This window comes from Somniosus microcephalus, chromosome 34 (assembly GCF_052327205.1).
Source record: "Somniosus microcephalus isolate GS21.2 chromosome 34, FLI_Smic_1.0, whole genome shotgun sequence".
Lineage (NCBI taxonomy): Eukaryota > Metazoa > Chordata > Chondrichthyes > Squaliformes > Somniosidae > Somniosus > Somniosus microcephalus.
Window position 1 is genome coordinate 24,882,736 of NC_141020.1, and position 15,931 is coordinate 24,898,666.

Below are 15,931 nucleotides of genomic sequence, written 5' to 3' on the forward strand. Positions count from 1 at the left end.
TAGGAAGGTTGTAAAGAGAGAGCAGGAGGAAAGGTTTAGGGAAGCAAAGGCAGCTTATAAGCTGGCCTGCGCCCTAAGGTTTGAGGAAGCAGATCATGGCCCCTGTCGGGCAGAGATAGAAAGCCTTAACATGGCTTTAAATGCATCTAAGGGGATGATTTGCATGATCAGCCTGAAGGCAGGTCAGCCAGACTTTACTGGCAGCCCAAGTAGAACCATCCCACAGGCAACACCCAGAACGGTGCTGGATTGGGAATTAGAGATCCCAAGACAGCAGCCCACAGCTCCGGGTCTTGAGGAGCTCTGGCAGCGAGGAGGGGTGGACAATGGGGTGGTAGGAGACATAGGGAGGGAGCTGACACCAGGTTTTGGATCAGGAGAGAGAGATTTGTACCAGCAGGCTTCCAGATATATTATACAGTGCGGGCTATTTGGACATGGGGGAGAAGGTTCCCAGCCAGCTGGGGCTGTGACCCAAGCTCAGGGTCTGCCAGCCAAAGTTTCCCCCAGAGAGACACCCCTCAGAAGGTCTCAGCGGGTGCCCCAGCCTAAGAAAGCATGGTCACCCACTTTACAGTGGATTAGGGCAGTTTCCCGAGCCAGGGAAAAGCCAGAGAACAGAGGCCCCCACTCAACAGCCATAAGCTGTGGGGAACCAGAGACAGGAGGCAGTCCAGCTTCGCTGCAGTCAGCAGCAATCTGCGACAGTGCCAGAGATTAGACTGGCCGTCCGGAGACGGGCGGCATTTGTATTATAGCTATGTGTGTGTATATAGCTTGCTTTAAGGTGTATTTTAAGTTTTGTTGATTTAACTAGTTTCAAGTTTAAGCAAAGAGTTTAAGTTCACATGTGTGCCAAATGTTTGTATTTTGTTCCGAGGTCGAGGGACCCGACCATGTCTCCACCTAAGGCAGCAGGTCAGTGAGACCTGGCTGCATGTCCCTTTTAAGTTTTTACAGGAGATGGGAAAATGAAGCAGCCATGTTCGCCCAGCCCGAGCTGGACATCGAATGAAGATACGGAATGTTGGGGATCACCTCGCCACTGGACAAATCCAGGAGACCCCGCAGCGATCTTCGGGGAAAACCGGACAGAGTCTGGAGGAACTTGCCTACTCCTCCTACGGGGAGGAGATGGCCCCAGCTGGGTGGGGCATGGCCCCCAACCCAGCACTATCCTGACCGAAGTTCACGTGCGGGAGACCTCGCTGTTGAGGAGTCACGACGGGGAAGCGCGGGCGCCTGGTCATAGGGACGCGTTCCCCGGGGGTGGGTGGTGATGGCCCGGGAAAGAGCGTATAGAGGAGGGGGAGACCCAAGAGTCGCGTGGGTGCGGTCGGGGGAGGGAGGAACTCACCCGGGGGCCCACGGGCAAAGAAGATAAGTTGTGGCTGGGAAGGATGAGTGGGTGGCCGGATCAGTGTGGGGCCAGGGAGTGCCGCCACACAGGCACCCATCATTTTCTGCAGCCAGTCGAGGGAAGACGGGAGGGGGAGGGACTGGGAGTCATGAGATCCCATACTCCCCGGTCTCGGTCTGTGGAAGGTAATTTTAAACGTGAGGGGTACCCCGCCTCCACAAAAGGACAAGGGAACAGCTCGGGGCTGTCGGAGCAGGCTGGTCGCAAAATCCATTCTGCCTGTTTTAAAGTTTAAGCCGATCAAAGGGGGGTGGAAGGTACTTTTACTGCCCGAGTGGGAGGAGCAATAACCACTCGAATTTCACGACCCATCATCGGCCCGTGATGATCGGGGTTCATAAGCATGTTGTTTAATGATTTTTTTGTATTTTGTGTTGCAGCCCCAAGTTGAGCAGAGGCGTGAGGTCCTCTCCGTGCTTGGGACCAGTTTGTGACAACTCCAAGTTGAGCAGAGGCGTAGGACCCTCTCCGTGCTTGCGATAATTTTTGAGTACATTGTGTAACTAAGATTGCAACATTTTGTAATAACTTATGATGTAAAAAAAAAGGTGATTGTAAATTTGGTTTACACTGTATAATTTTACAAGCGTGTAGGGGTATGAGACCCTTTACTGAAAAACTGAAGTATCTGTAAGATGCCTACCGTACCATGGTTTTTTTCTTGAATTTAAGGGGAATAGACGGGACGGGGATCAGTGGCAGATAGCTATTAGGTAAATACAGGGGATGGTTGTTTGTGGGGGGTCAGAAATCATTGCTCATTTCTTCAAGAGGATACTACAAGCAAGCTGGAAGTATCCAAGGGCGGACTGTAAGAATTCGCAATAATTTACAGTTCTGAAGATTCATTTTGTTGATTAAAGGATCCCTGAGCGAGGTGCTTTTAAGTTTCCAAAGATAAAATGGCTGTCACACCACATGGCCGAAGGACAAAAGAGGTTTGGAATGCAGCTTTCTGTGTCTGGAAGGAAGGTTCAATGAAGACAAAGGACAATGCTTTGTTTACAAAGCAACTGAATGCTATTAGCATTTGTTTAGATACACCTGAAACTGCAGAAGAGACGTTTGCACCTTGAATGGGAAGCGTTAACTTTAAATGGGTTTCCAATCACCCAGTACTGGACTATAGAGCAGATGTAGCTCCCTTTTGTTTCAGCACAGGGAGCTCTGAAAATCACATTAACTCAATCGAACCACTTTGAGTTAGCCTATCACAGCTTTGGGGTTAATTTTGCACACAGCCCTTGCAAGGCACGGATGTGAGGGGCTCACCAGGTATAAAAAAAGGGCTGAGCAGCCAGCTCGCTCTCTTGGCTCTTGACTCTTGACTTCCTGGGACAATAAGGTGAGCTCTCTCTCTCTCTCTCTCTCTCTCTTCGCTGGACCACGTGAGCAGAGATTTTCTGACTCTCAACAAGGCAACCTAGCAGGAGTTAAGGGGGGATGGTGATTTAAGGGAATTGCTAAGATTGTTTAAATAACATTGTAGCCATTGTACCCCTCGTTTTTGCCGTGTGTACCCCCTTGATATATAGTTTTACAATTTTACTGTGTTCGTGTGGGATAGTTTGATATTGTGATTGTAGTTTCTTTTAGTTAATAAAGCTTGATAATTTTCTCTCATCCAAACCACGTGTTCCGTTTTAATATCATTAATTATAAGTTCCTCCACTCAGAACTAAAGGAGGGGTAGCGATTAGAAACCGCTGTTTTAAAATTGGTTTTATTGGAATTGGTCTGATGTGCAGGCAAAGGCTGCAAGACCAGGAAAATTGCTTTAAACCAGTTTAAAAGAAGCCCCCGAAATCCTTACAACCTCCTTTGCTCTAATGAAAACAAATCCAGCTTCTCCAACCTGTCCTTGTAGCTAAGATCCCCCCATCCCTGGAACCATTCTGGTAAATCTCCTCTGCACCCTCTCAAGGGCCTTCACATCCTTCCTAAAGTGTGGTGACCAGAACTGGACGCAATACTCCAGAAGGCTGGAAACTATAGACCGGTTAGCCTAACATCTGTGGTAGGTAAAATATTGGAGTCCATTATTAAGGAGACAGTAACAGGACATTTGGATAATCATAATTTAATAGGACAAAGTCAGCATGGTTTTATGAAGGGGAAGTCATGTTTGACAAATTTGCTGGAGTTCTTTGAGGAAGTAGCATATAGGGTGGATAAAGGGTAACCAGTGGACGTAGTGTATTTAGACTTCCAAAAGGCATTTGACAAGGTGCCACACAAAAGATTATTGCTTAAGATAAAAAATCACGGGATTGGGGGTAATATTCTGGCATGGATAGAGGATTGGCTATCTAACAGAAGGCAGAGAGTTGGGATAAATGGTTCATTCTCAGACTGGCAATCAGTAACTAGTGGTGTTCCGCAGGGGCCAGTGCTGGGTCCCCAACTCTTTACAATCTATATTAACGATTTGGAGGAGGGGACCGAGTGTAACATATCAAAGTTTGCAGATGATACTAAGATGGGAGGGAAAGTAGTGAGTGAGGAGGACATAAAAAACCTGCAAGGGGACATAGACAGGCTAAGTAAGTGGGCAGAGATTTGGCAGATGGAATACAATACTGGAAAGTGCGAGGTTATGCACTTTGGCAGGAAAAATCGTAGAGCAAGTTATTATCTTACTGGCAAGAAACTGGAAAGTACTGGAGTACAAAGGGATCTGGGGGTCCTGGTGCACGAAACTCAAAAGGTTAGTATGCAGGTGCAGCAAGTGATTAAGAAGGCCAATGGAATGTTGGCTTTCATTGCTAGGGGGATAGAATATAAAAATAGGGAGGTATTGCTTCAGTTGTACAAGGTATTGGTGAGACCACACCTGGAATACTGCATACAGTTTTGGTGTCCATACTTAAGAAAAGACATACTTGCTCTCGAGTCAGTACAAAGAAGGTTCACTCGGTTAATCCCGGGGATGAGGGGATGGACATATGAGGAGAGGATGAGTAGATTGGGACTCTACTCATTGGAGTTCAGAAGAATGAGAGGCGATCTTATTGAAACATATAAGATTGTGAAGGTGTTGGATCGGGTGGATGCGGGGAGGATGTTCCCGATGATGGGTGAAACTAGAACTAGGGGGCATAGTCTTAGAATAAGGGGCTGCTCTTTCAAAACTGAGATGAGGAGGAACTACTTCACTCAGAGGGTGGTAGGTCCATGGAATATGCTGCGCCAAAAAGCTGTAGAAGCGACATCATTACATAAATTTAAAACAGAAATAGACAGTTTCCTAGAAGTAAAGGGAATTAAGGGTTACGGGGAGCGGGCAGGAATTTGGACATGAGTCTAGGTTCGGATCGGTCATGGCCCTGTGGGTAGCGGAGCGGGCCCAGGGGCCGTGTAGCCTGATCCTGCTCCTATTTCGTGTGTCTAATTCTGTTAGATTCAGGAGATGGTTCTGTGATAGTAGATTGGCGGTTAGGATCAGATCAGCCATGATCTTATTGAATGGCGGAGCAGGCTCGAGGGGCCGATTGGCCTACTCCTGCTCCTATTTCTTATGTTCTTATAACCAACGCTTTATAAAGGTTCAGCATAACTTCTCTACTTTTGTACTCAATACCTCTATTTATGAACCCCAAGATCCCATATGCTTTGCTAACCACTCTCTCAATATGTCCTTCCACCTTCAGGGACCTATGCACATTAACACCCAGGTCCCTCTGTCCCTGCACACTCTTTAAAACTGTGCCATTAAGTGTATATTGCCTCTCCCTGTTCCTTCTGCCAAAATGCATCGCCTCACACTTCTCTGCATTAAATTCCATCTGCCACTTGTCTGCCCATTCTGCTAGCCTTTCTGTTGTGGAGTATTTTAAACCAACACTCGACACAAGGTTTTAGATCGATAGTCAAGTTGTCTTTATTGCACCGGTGGGGAGACAGTCTGCTTTGTCTTAGCCAGACCTTTCCAAACTGGTACAGCAACTACAACACACGTCAAAATTCATTCCTGCCACCTGATTGGACCTTGGCCCGCATGCATCTTCACTGATTGGTTGCCTATGCCACGTTACATTAAAGTACCACCTTTATTATCTGAAAAGTATATGTCAAGCTGTTGTTGCACCTATGACCTCTGTTTATGCCAAATGGGTCTCATCAACATTGTACTTCTGACTCATTGTCCTCCTTTACTGCCTCTCTCGGCCTCTTTCATTGTTTTACTTTCCTGCCAGAACAGAACTTACATCCTCTTAGGCCTCTTATGGTTCCATGTCCGGCTATGTTATCGCCACTGCCAATTCAGCAACTTAGAAAAAGATGGTCTTTATTACACCATTCAGTGAAACTGCCATCGATGTCTGTTTAACTCTTTCCCCACTGCACTTTCTATGCCCTGTTGCAATCGATTGGTATCATCCTCACTGTTTGCCACACCCCCAAGTTTGGTGTCATTGGCAAATTTAGAAATTCTACTCTGTATTCTAATATCCAGGTCATTTATATATATCAAAAAAGCAGTGGCCCCAGCACTGACCCTTGGGGAACACCGCTGTCTACCATCCTCCAGTCTGAAAAACAGCCATTTACCACAACTCACTGTTTTCTGCCCTTAAGCCAATTCCTTATCCAAGCTGCCACTGACCCACCTATTCCATGAACCTCAATTTTGTTAACCAGCCTTCTATGTGGTACTTTCTCAAACGCCATCTGAAAATCCATGTAGACAACATCCATTTCATTCCCTTCAACAATCCTCTCTGTTACTTCATCAAAAAATTCAATTAGATTAGTCAAACATGATCTGCCTTTTACAGATCTGTGTTGGCTCTCCTTAATTAGCTTAAACCTCTCCAAGTGCCCGTTAATTTTTTCTTTGATTATTGTTTCTAAAACTTTACCCACCACTGATGTTAAACTGACCAGCCTGTAGTTACTAGGATTGTCCTTACACCCTTTCTTGAACAATGGTGTCACATTTACCACTTTCCAATCCTCAAGCACCTCCCCCGCATCTAGGGAAGATTGGAAAATTATGGCAAGCCCTTCCGCTATCTCCTCCCCCAATTCCCTTAGAAACCTGGGATGCAAGCCATCTGGACCAGGTGACTTGTCCACTCTAAGCATACCCAGCCTTTCTAGTACATCCTGTCTATCAATTTTCACCCCTTCCATTGCTTCTACCTTTTCCAATTCTACCAATATTTTGTCAGCATCCACCTCCTTAGTAAACACCGATACAAAGTACTCATTGAGTATTCTAGCCTTGCCTTGCACCTCTAAGCATATATCACCTTCTTTGTCCCTAATAGGCCCCGCCCCGCCTCTTACTACCCGCTTACTGTTTACATGCCGGTAGAAGATTTTTGGGTTCCCTTTTATGTTAACCGCCATTCTACTCTCATATTCTCTCTTTGCCAATCTTATTTTCATCTTCACTTCCCCTCTCAACTTATTGTATTTGGTCTGGTTTTCCCTTGAAGAATTCACCTGACATGTATCATACACCCTCTTTTTTATTATATTAGACAGTAAGTTGGAGGGAGGGGAGCGCTCCCCTAGTCCCTTTCTGACAGCATAACACTCCCCTCAACCTGTCTATTGTGATCCAAAAATGGAATGGTTCAGTGTGTTCAGCTGTCTGCTGTACTGCATGTTTTTCCATCAATGCGAATTGTTGCTGGGGTTAGGGGCAGTGGGAGTTTACCTCTGGATTTCTTTGGAGAAAAAACTGATTTTATTCTGAAATTAAATAAATGCAGACATATTGCTGCCTCCATCTGAAAGTGCTTTCACTTGCTGTAACGTGCTGGTGCACGGGTCTTGCGCGGTTGACCGACATAGATTGATTGTACCTTTTTCTGGTTGATAATCGCACCCAACTCTTGAATCAATACTTTTGCCTGCTGATGTCTTGGCTGTGACCGAGGCGGCCAGTCAAACACGTGCCGAGTGCCAGGAAATGCAAGACTTTCAACCCTCAGAAGGCTATAGCTGTCCTACTGCGCTGATGGCCAGACCCAGCCTTCGAAATTGCATTTTTCGACTGTGATCGAATTCAGACTTGAATATAAGCGTAAACCCTTTGAACCGTTGGGTGGCAGCTTGCTGACTACAGACAACGGTCCAAATTCCGAGTACCACTGTTCCACATTGCTGGCCACAAGACACACTGGGAGCTGAGACAGCCTGCAGCTAGAACAAAGTGGACAGGTTGCATTGCCTCTGAAGGCTGGCAGTGAAATCACCTTGCAAGGTGATTTGCTTCCAGGGGCATGCCGGAGGCTTCATTTATGCAATGGGAGAGCCTCTGACAGCAAGCAAGGCTATTGGACCACTCGACTATCTTCATAGAGGACCCTCGCAGCCAGCAGAGCCAAGTTTCACCGAACCAGCTTGAACTGCATTTATAAACCAAGTACAGTACTAACAATCCACTGCAGCAAGTCTCCCCTCCTCCCTCCCCCCGCCCCCCCCCCTTCCCTTTCTTGGGATGAGATTACAGTTGGGAAGAAATCGTATTGTGGTTTCACACCAGTCTGTAATCTGCATTCATGTAGTTAAGAAAGGAGCTTCCATATATAATGTGGTGCTGCTCATGGCCTCAATGTCCCAAAGCACTTTACAATGAGTTACTTTTCCGAGTGTGGTCACTGTTTTGTACACAAATTTGGTAGCCAATTTCCCACAGCAAGGTCCCACAAACACTGAAATGACCAGTTAATTTGTTTTTGGTTGTTGGCTGCTGTGGGATCTTTTGTACCCACTCCAGCATGCAGAGGAGCCTCGTTTTAAATCACCCGAAAGGTGGCACCTCCGACAATGCAGCACTCCATCAGTACTGCGCTGAAGCATTAGCTTAGTGTATGCTCTCAAGTTATGACATTTGAACCCACGACCTACTGACTCATTGGGGACATGGGGGGCCATACCAAGGGGAACGACCAGGATGGGAGCGAGTAAAAGTTTTACTGGAGACGAGAGTATCACAGATGGAAGTGCGGGATTAGTCCATCAACAACCAGGTGGTTGGCAACTTGAAAGTGCAATTGCAAGTGGTTTTAAAATTCACAATTACAGTTCCCCAATGGGGTCGTTGATAAAGCAGCAAGTAACTGATCCATGTAGACCAGAAGGCCCTGGTTTGATTCCTGATCTCTCTTGAATTGGCTGATCTTGGCTAGGATTCCCAGTTGGGGTCTGTGTCTTTACTCCAGAGAGGAGAAGATCATTTGGGGTTCTCACTCCTGATTACTTTTCAGTGACCCTACTGGAAAGTGTGCAGGCCTGAACATAACGTGAGAGCAAGTCCAGGCCTGACTGTGATATCTCGCATGGTTGAAAGGCTTTCTGAAGTATCAGGAAAAGACTGGTGAAAACCAAAGTTGGTCCATTGCAGTCAGATACGGGGGAATATATAATGGGAAATAAGGAAATGGCAGATCAACTAAATGCATACTTTGGGTCAGTCTTTACGAAGGAAGACACAAAAAACCTCCCTGGGATATCGGGAAAAATAGGGACATTGGCAAAGGAGGAACTGACGCAAATCAATATCTCTAAGGATATGGTGTTAAGGAAGCTAAAGGGATTGAAGGTGGACAAATCCCCAGGGCCTGATAACATGCATCCTAGGGTACTGAAGGAGGTGGCCCTAGAGATAGCGGATGCACCAAGGATGATTTTTCAGAATTCATTAGACTCGGGAACAGTGCCGATGGATTGGAGGGTAGCTAACGTTACCCCACTATTCAAAAAGGGGGGTAGGGAAAAAGCAGGTAATTACAGACCTGTAAGCCTTACATCAGTTGTGGGCAAAATGCTGGAGTCCATCATTAAGGATGAAATAGCGGAGCACTTAGCAAATGGGGACAGGATAGGACAGAGTCAACATGGATTTACAAAGGGTAAATCGTGCTTGACTAATCTATTGGAATTTTTTGAGGGAGTAACTGGTAGAATAGATGGGGGAGAGCCAGTAGATGTGGTGTACCTGGACTTCCAAAAGGCCTTCGATAAGGTCCCACATAAAAGATTAGCATGGAAAATTGAGGCTCATGGGATAAAGGGGAAAGTTTTGGCGTGGATAGGGAACTGGCTGTCAGATAGAAAACAGAGAGTTGGAATAAACGGCTCATTTTCTGAATGGCAGGCAGTAACAAGTGGGGTACCACAGGGATCTGTCCTGGGCCCCCAGCTGTTCACAATTTACATTAATGACCTGGATCAGGGAGTCGGATGCAGCATTTCCAAATTTGCAGACGACACTAAACTAGGAGGGGGGGTGGGCTCAGAGGAAGAGACCAGGAAGCTCCAGAGCGATTTGGACAGACTGGGCGATTGGGCGGATAAATGGCAGATGCACTATAATGTGGACAAGTGCGAAGTTATCCACCTTGGGTGCAGGAACGGGAGGGCAAATTATTATTTAAATGGCAATAGATTGGGAGAGGGGGAAGTACAGAGAGACCTGGGTGTTCTTGTACACCAGTCACTGAAGGCGAGCATGCAGGTGCAACAGGCGGTCAAGAAGGCAAACGGTATGCTGGCCTTCATAGCAAAAGGGTTAGAATACAGGAACAGGGATACCTTGCTGCAGCTGTACAGGGCACTGGTGAGACCACACCTCGAGTACTGTGTACAGTTTTGGTCGCCTCATCTGAGGAAGGATGTTCTTGCCATGGAGGGGGTGCAGCGGCGATTCACCAGGCTGATACCAGGAATGGCGGGAATGACCTATGAGGAGAGACTATGTAGTTTAGGGATGTACACACTGGAGTTTAGAAGATTGAGAGGGGACCTCATAGAAGTGTATAAAATTCTGACAGGTCTAGACAGACTGGATGCAGAAGGAATGTTTCCCTTGGCGGGTGAGAACAGAACTAGAGGACATAATTTAAGGATAAGGGCTAAACCATTTAGGACAGAGATGAGGGGGAATTTCTTCACTCAGAGAGTGGTGAACCTGTGGAACTCATTGCCACAGAGGGCAGTGTACGCCAGCTCATTAAATATATTTAAGAGGGAGTTAGATATATTTCTACGGGCAAAAGGGGTTAAGGGTTACGGAGAGAAGGCGGGGACGGGATACTGAATTAAAGGATCAGCCATGATCTCATCGAATGGCGGAGCAGGCACGAAGGGCCGAATGGCCTACTCCTGCTCCTATCTTCTATGTATCTATGTATCTATGTATCCTGTTTAGACTTGCACGCCACGAATGGTGACTTGCGCAAGGTTCTGAAGCTGCCAGTGCCTCCAGAAATGTATCCCGTACTGAGTCGGCATCTTCAGGAGCGCAGAGAGGAAAAAAATTCCTATTTACATCTAATTCATTTTCTAACTTTGATTACTTGCCAAACATCCAATGTAAATGGAACACACGATGAAGATTTGCTTTTGTGTTACTGCATCAATCCACTTACGACATGGTTAACCCCTTGGCTCTTGATTGTGTAAGAAATTCAGAATTGGGAGCCGTGTGTTCTACACATATTAATAGAGTTTTTTGAAGTAATTCAGGTCAATGAATGATGAGGAATAGAGTTCCTTTCTGTTTGTCTCCTCGCTGGTCCTCTATTCCCCCCGCCCCCACCCCTCTCCCTTTCATACTTGAGTCTGTTTTAAGCACTGACCAAAGACTCCGAACATTGATGTGTGAAGGTGCCTTTCTTAATGACCTGCATAAGTTCCTTTGTACATGGTGCATTTTATAGTTTAGGTGCAGTACGAGTGACTGTGTGAGATCGCCGAATTCATGACCCAAACTACAGCAAACAGAGTCTCCGAACTCATGACCCAAACTACAGCAAAACAGAGTCTCTGAACTCATGACCCAAACTACAGCAAAACAGAGTCTCTGAACTCATGACCCAAACTACAGCAAAACAGAGTCTCCGAACTCATGACCCAAACTACAGCAAACAGAGTCTCCGAGCTCATGACCCAAACTACAGCAAACAGAGTCTCCGAACTCATGACCGAAACTACAGCAAACAGAATCTCTGAACTCATGACCCAAACTACAGCAAACAGAGTCTCCGAACTCATGACCCAAACTACAGCAAACAGAGTCTCCGAGCTCATGACCCAAACTACAGCAAAACAGAATCTCCGAACTCATGACCCAAACTACAGCAAACAGAGTCTCCGAACTCATGGCCAAAACTACAGCAAACAGAGTCTCCGAACTCATGACCCAAACTACAGCAAACAGAGTCTCCGAATTCATGACCCAAACTACAGCAAACAGAGTCTCTGAACTCATGACCAAAACTACAGCAAAACAGAGTCTCCGATCCCAGTCACTTCCAACAGTGCGTGATTGGCGGGGGAAATTATCCAATCATCTCCATTCAGGCCAGGACTTGTGCTGTCGCTATACACAGCCATTATGTACTTCTAATTTATAAAAAACATTTTTGTTTACATTTGACTTATCTTTGTACATGACCAGTCAGTCATCTTAGCTTCTTCTGACTACACTCCCTTCTTTTTACATTGAGGACATACATGGCTTTTACATCTTTTAATTTGCTCTGAAAAACCTGCCATTTATATTCAGCATAAGCTGCGTCCTCTCCCAGTACGTTTGACCAACTGACCTCCTCCGAATCCTCGCTGATTTTATTAAAGTTAGCTCTTTTGAAATCTGGAATTAATTGTAGGTTTTCAGTACCTTTGATTCTGCAGGTCAATTGAAACTGTAGAATGTTATGGCCACTGGTCACTCAAACCCAGCTGATTGGAGGCAGTATTAACAATGGAGGAGATGTGGGCGGTCGAAGAATACAGTGAGGTCAACAAGGTCAACAGATGAAGAAGGACTCCTGGTGGAACCATCACATTTCAGGAGCGTTGGATTTAGCCTTTGTTGGCTTTTCAGGAAACATGAAAAGAATCGACCTCTTTCTGTGCCATTGAGCTGCTAGATTTTATTCAGCTCTTTGATTCCAGCTCTCTCTGTAATCTTTTATTCTTGGTGCTCCTTGTTTCTGCATGAACTCAGTTACTTCTGGTTGGTTGTGTCAACGTTTCCCCTTTCTGACCTGCTGCAGATGCTCATTTATCTATTGAGCCTGTGTCTTTTTGCGAAGCAGTGATCCTTAGTTTAGATGCACTGATCTGGAGCCCCGTTGTTCAGTGGAATACCACCAGTGAGTGTACTGACTTTAATAGCGGCTACATTGAACTCACCGTATGGATCCATTCACCACAAATTTCTATCGAATTCCACTAGTGGTGTGGATGGTGTCGTGGGTTAGACACTGGTCTTTCACCCATGGGCCCTGGGTTTGACTCCAGGCCTGAAGGGATGGGCTTGTGATGAAATATTCCATTCATCACTGCCTGTGACTGTGGTTGGTTTCAGTTTCATTTCCCTTACCTCTGTTCCGTTTCCTCACCATTGTATTGTACTATGTGTAGGGCTCCGCCCATACCTGGCCCATTGTATTGTACTATGTGTAGGGCTCCGCCCATACCTGGCCCCTATGTAAGCTGGCCCAGCCTGCAGCACATCCAGTACGGCAGAGCTCTGGATGGAAGATACCTCTCTCCTGTGTGTTACCTTCTACGTCAATAAAAGCCTTGTTTTGTTTCGCTAACATCGAGTCTCGGATTTATTGAGGCACATCAGGGCTTAAAGTCCCGTCTCTGTCAGCTGAAAGGGCCAGCCTAGCTCCTAGAACTCAAGGTGTCAGCTGGGGCTCAGTGGCAGTACTCTCTCGCCTGCGAGTCAGGAAGTTGTGGGCTCAGAATCCCGCTCCAGAGACTCCAGAAAATCTAGGCTCACACTTGGAGTGCTGCGCTGTCGGAGGTGTTGTCTTTCAGATGAGGCGTTAAACCGAGGCCCTGTCTGCTCTCTCAGGTGGACGTAAAAGATCCCACGGCCACTATTTCGAAGAAGAGCAGGAGAGTTCTCCCCGGTGTCCTGGCCAATATTTATCCCTCAATCAACATCACTAAAACAGATTATCTAGTCATGATCACATTGCTGTTTGCGGGAGCTTGCTGTGCGCAAATTAGCTGCCGTGTGTCCTACATTACAACAGTGGTCACACTCCAAAAGTACTTCATTGGCTGTGAGATTCCGGTGGTCGTGAAAGGCGCTATAGAAATGCAAGTCTTTGTTTCTTTCCACGCCAGACCCACGACGCACTTAACACGTCTGATGTCATGATGTGACAACATGATGTCATTGCGCTGTGCGATTTGTGGAGAAGAAAGGTCTCCATTCGGGTTGCCAACTCTGGTTGGATGTATTCCTGGTCAAACACCTGGTCAAACAGCCTTTCCCCCGCAATGTCAAATATTTTTATAACTATTAATGGAAGTGTTAAAAAAAATGAAAAATGTATTTTAATGTCCCTTTGATTTGTCTCCCAGGTGTTTCTCTCAGCCGTGTCCGGAAGATTATTCTTTAATTCCTGGAGACTCCAGGGCAATCCCGGAGGTTTGGCAGCCCCTAGTCTCCCTGTTCCTCATTGGCAACCAATGGGCCGATCTGGAGTGGTGCTGTGCGGCATAAAGTAGAGTGACACCAGGGAGTCGGTACAATGGGACTCTCCACAAAACCCCGCAGCACCTTGAGACGGTATGAGGAGTTTTAAACCGTCCTATATTAAATAACCTCGACTCGTCTATATTGAAATGAACACAGACTTACCCACTGGGCCCATTTGACTGTTAGTTCTTGGGACATTTCTTGCTCTTCAGGTCCTTGGTCACATGAGCTCTTTAGTCTCCTCCAGCCTCCAGATCCTTGGTGTCCCCATGTCTGTGGCCTGCTCAGGTTCTTGGTCTCCTCAGATCCTTGGTCTCCACAGGTTCCTGACCTCCTGTCTCTTCTCTTCTGGGAGCAATGAACTACAAACCTTTCCCTGAGAGAGTGGGCTAGATTTTCAACCCGCCACCTGGCATCAAATTGGCGCCTGTTATTGAAACCATTTTCATTTCCATTGAATATCCATGTGGCTAATGTGTGAGCGGGGGTGGAGGATGGGGTGGGGAGGAGGGGGCGATGGGTGGGGGAGGAGGGGGAGGGGAGGGGGAAGGGTGGAGGTGGGGGTGGGGAGGGATGAGAAGGGGTGGAGAAGGGGGCAGGGTGGAGGAGGATGGGGAGGGCTGGGTGGGGGAGGGGTGCAGGGTGGGTGGGGGAGGGGTGAAGGGTGGAGGAGGGCTGGGGAAGGGGTGGGGGTGGGGAGGGATGAGGAGGGGTGGAGAAGGGGGCAGGGTGGAGGAGGATGGGGAGGGGTGCAGGGTGGGTGGGGGAGGGGTGGAGGAGGGGTAGAGGAGGGGGTCGGGGTGGGGAGGTGTGGTAAGGGGTGGGTGGGGGAGGGGTGGGGGTGGAGTCCGGGTGTCATTCTGGTAAACCTACGCTGCACTCCCTCCAAGGCCAATATATCCTTCCTAAGGTGTGGTGCCCAGTGTTGTGTATGTAATATGTGTGCTACTTTGAACCTATGGACAGGACTGCACTACTTGTTGGGCGTAGTGATACGCAGTACCACTCCTGGCCATAGGGGTATAAATAGTACTGTGGGTACTGATCTCCCCTCAGTTCCCGCCTGTGGGCATGAAGTAAAGACCCTACCTCCAACCAGTAAAGACCTGTTTGAGTTATACGTTTAAGTCTTTGTGTTAATTGTTCAATACAATACACATACTTAACACTGGCGACGAGTCAGGTTCTTACCCTGCGGCAGTTGAAGAGAGGTTTCAAACATCACCACCCCACTAGAAGCGACAGGCTTTAGGACTCTGAAGCCTCCATCAGCGACTGAGCACTGGAGTGCAGCAAACATCCTGACAGCTTCCAGCGACTGACAGAAGTCTTTCTGCAGTTTCCTTGTTCAACCTAGGTGGTGGGGTAAGCCGTGCAGTGTTGGCTGCAAAGACAGGGCTGGGGAAGTTGGAGAAGATAAGGGCGATCGCAATCCCTGATAAGAGCCGCGGTGAAACGCGCGAGCGGGTAAGCCAGAGCCCGGGAGGGAGCGAGCAAGAGCCGCGTGAGCGGGTGAGCCAGAGGCCGGGAGCCGCTTCAAGTGCGAGGCGCAGCGCGGGCCAGCGATCGGAACCAAAGATAAGGGCCGCACTCGGGGGCTGAAGGGAGACGGCGTCGGGGGACGGGTGAAGACCGCCAAGCGCGGGAAAACCGCCATTTTGTGGGCGGAGGACGACGGCAAGAGCGGGAAGCCGCCATCTTTGATAACAAGTAAACAAAATAAAATCTGAGAAATTGCAAATCTACAATGCCTAAACACGGGAATATTAGCACCTTTGATAGTGACCTCGAAGATTGGGCCATATATGTTGAAAGAGTAAAAAATTATTGTAAGGCCAATAAAATTCATGACCAAGATAAAGCTTTAACATTATTAAATTTAATGGGTGCGAAGACATACGGGCAATTGAAACACCTGTTATCACCAGATGAACCGGCGGATAAGACGTTCGATGAGATTGTTACTGTCCTGAAAGATCATCTAAACCCCACGCCGCTGATGCTAGCGGAACGATTTAAATTTTACGACAGAAGGCAGCTACAGC